The sequence below is a fragment of the Siphateles boraxobius genome, unplaced genomic scaffold (assembly GCF_051911475.1).
Source record: "Siphateles boraxobius isolate OS27281-9 unplaced genomic scaffold, OSU_SipBor_1 112, whole genome shotgun sequence".
Lineage (NCBI taxonomy): Eukaryota > Metazoa > Chordata > Actinopteri > Cypriniformes > Leuciscidae > Siphateles > Siphateles boraxobius.
Genome location: NW_027508714.1, coordinates 329,093 through 332,500, shown reverse-complemented (window position 1 = coordinate 332,500; position 3,408 = coordinate 329,093).

The following is a 3,408-nucleotide window of genomic DNA, read 5'->3' as shown; positions in this document are numbered from 1 at the left end:
CACACACACACTTACACATTCTCACTCACACACACTAACAGACACATTCTCACACACACACACACACACACACACACACACTCTCACTCACACATTCTCACTCACACACACTCACTCGATGCACGATGTGGAGGCAAAGAACTATCCGAAGCAAAGCTCTAGCCGTGGATTATCCCGCTTATACCCGCTTATACACACTCTCACTCACACACACACTCTCACTCACTCACACACTCTCACTCACACATTCTCACACACACTCTAGACCTCGATGGATGAAGGTGTTCTCTGGTCTGAGCGAACGCTGGCGTGTGTTTCTGCCGCTGCTCTCCAGCGTTTTTTAGACATTTTAAAGTTTTAAACGAACTTTAAGCGATTTAAGGATTTAAAAGGAGTTGGGAAAAGGACTGTCCTCACAGGTTTGGAGACTACGCTTCTGTTTGCTCTGCTGTTTTTCTGCAAACGATCGACGTGTAACAGGCTGATATCACTCGGTCCTTGTCTTCGGTTCATGGTTTGGAAACTATGCAACTGTTTTTTCTACCGTTCCTGTCAAGATCTAGGGTGAAGGACGCGCACAAGGGTGATACCATACCACCTGATTCCTGTCTTTTGTTCATCCATCCATGGTAGGATTGAGCGTCTTGTAACTCTGGATTATAAGCGGAAGCTGATAATGCTATCACTGTTAACTTTCTTGGTCTGTTTGACTCTCCCTGCTAATCATCGTCAATTTCAATCGTATAATTCCTTCGATATGGCTTTATACTATTCATCATCCGACTTGCTACGTTTAAAATCCTCGCCCCGCTTGTCAGCCGAAGTTTATAATCGATGTGCTGCCCTGGGAATTACGCGCCGACCACGGTATGTGCATCGTGGATCACGCCGCTGTTATAGCAGCTTTCAGATGGCTTCCTCAGGCAGTCATATTCCAGTCATTTGGTCTTCTCACCGCCATCAACTGAATGATCTAAATGATGAAAAACGGGGAGTTAATGTAAACAATCTTAGCGTGTTAAAATATACTGCCAGTGTCCCATTGGAAAAGACAGAAATCACCTCCATAAAAATGGGCCTTTTAAATGCACGTTCTGTATCAAACAAGGCTTTTGTTTTGAATGATTTTATGATGTCACGTTCGTTGGACTTCCTGTTTATTACTGAGACCTGGTTGAATCCTGGCGATCAGATGGCTCTGGGTGAGTTGACACCACCAGGCTGTGACTTTTTGAACTCTCCACGGACCTCAGGACGAGGAGGTGGGCTTGCCACTGTTTTCCGAGACACTTTTAAATGCAGACTACTATCCACACAAACATATCCGAGTTTCGAGGCAAAGTTACTGAAGATTGACACCGTGGATTCATTTTTCTGTGCTTTGGTATATAGACCTCCCAAACTAAATAAGGTTACTGGTCCTACTCATAAGAAAGGTCATGTATTAGATCTTGTGTTATCATTTGGTATTTCTGTATCAAACCTGGAAGTTTCAGATGTAGGCATTTCTGACCATTATTTAGTGGTATTTGATGCTGTTTGTTCTTATATCCATCCAATCTCTTCTCAGCCTTTACACTATGCTAGGTCCATTAATTCTACAACTGCAAACCTTTTTTCAGAATTGTATTTATCGCATGTTACAGACAAAGTCTTTGGAGAGGACACTGAAGTGCAGGTTGAGGTTTTTACGAAGTCATGTACTTCTGTTTTAGATTGTGTTGCCCCTCTTAAACTAAAGAAACACAAGGGAACCTCTCAACCTTGGCTAAATAATGTAACTCGCACTCTTAGACAAGAATGTAGAAAAGCTGAACGGAAGTGGAAGAGAGATAAACTTCAAGTTTCCTCTGAGATATTAAAAAATTATTTGGCTAACTATCAGAAAGTAGTAAAAGAGGAAAAAATGAAATTTTACTCTAAGGTAATTTCAGATAATGCAAATCGGCCAAAAGTACTATTTGACACAATTGATTCTATTTTAAACCCCTCAAGGAATGTTATGAGAGATGCCACACAAGAGACTTGTGAAGATTTTTTATTGTTTTTTACTCAGAAAATTTAGAAGATCAGAAGTGAAATAGTACCTGTACATTCCTGTTCATTAATTAATCCTGCGCTGTCTAATATTTTTTCTAACTTTGAACCAGTTTCACCAGCGCAGCTGGCAGATATTGTCTCTAAAATGAACGGAGGTAGCTGCAGACTGGATGTTCTACCTACTCATCTTTTAAAAGATGTCTTTCCTACTGTGAGTTCTAGCCTAACAGCTATAATTAACAGTTCTCTAATGAACGGAGTGGTACCCAACAGTTTTAAACATGCAATTCTTCATCCCTTGTTAAAAAAACCTAACTTGGATCATACAGTATATCACAACTATAGGCCAATAAATTACCTTTTATTTCGAAAATTTTAGAGAAAGTGGTCTATTCACAGTTATATTCATATCTGAATACTTATAATATTTTAGATACATTCCAGTCAGGCTTTAGGACCTGTCATAGTACAGAATCGGCACTGCTCAAGGTCACTAATGATGTGTTATTATCGTTGGACTCTGGATCACATGTTGTTCTGGTTTTATTGGATCTGAGCGCTGCCTTCGATACAATAGATCATGAAATTCTTCTCAATCGCCTGGAGTGTTGGGTTGGTGTGCAGAGTATAGCTCTTCAGTGGTTTGCTTCGTATTTAAAAGGCAGGACAGTTGCTGTGAATCTGGGAGACTTTTCTTCCACATTGGCCCCTTTAGTTTGTGGTGTCCCTCAGGGGTCGATTTTGGGACCGTTGCTGTTTTCGCTCTACATGCTTCCTTTAAGCAGTGTTTTTCGAAAGTATAGCATTTCATATCATGGCTATGCAGACGATCTCCAATTTTACTTTCCTGTGAGCTTAGATAAAACCTGTTCGTTGGACAAAGCACAGGAATGTTACAGTGACATTAAACTCTGGCTATCTAGCAACTTTCTCCAATTAAATGAGAGTAAAACTGAGGTTTCGATTTTAGGCTCTCCCATCTCTTCTTGCTTTCCTGATCATTTGGGTTCTTTATCCCTAAAGACTGAGAATCATGTAAAGAGTTTAGGGGTGATTATGGACTCATCACTTAACTTTAAGAAACAGATTGGTGCTGTTGTCAAAGGAAGCTTTTTTAACCTGAGATCAATTGCTAAAGTAAAGCATTTTTTATCTAGTGAGGATTTAGAAATTTTAGTTCATTCTTTTATTACATCTAAGCTTGACTACTGCAATTCTTTATATATCGGTCTCCCCCAGACTCTTCTTGTCTGCCTACAGTTAGTGCAGAATGCAGTGGCAAGGCTTTTAATGGGGGTGCGAAAGAGAGAACATATTACTGCGGTACTGCAATCCCTACATTGGCTACCGGTCAAATTTAGGATTGAT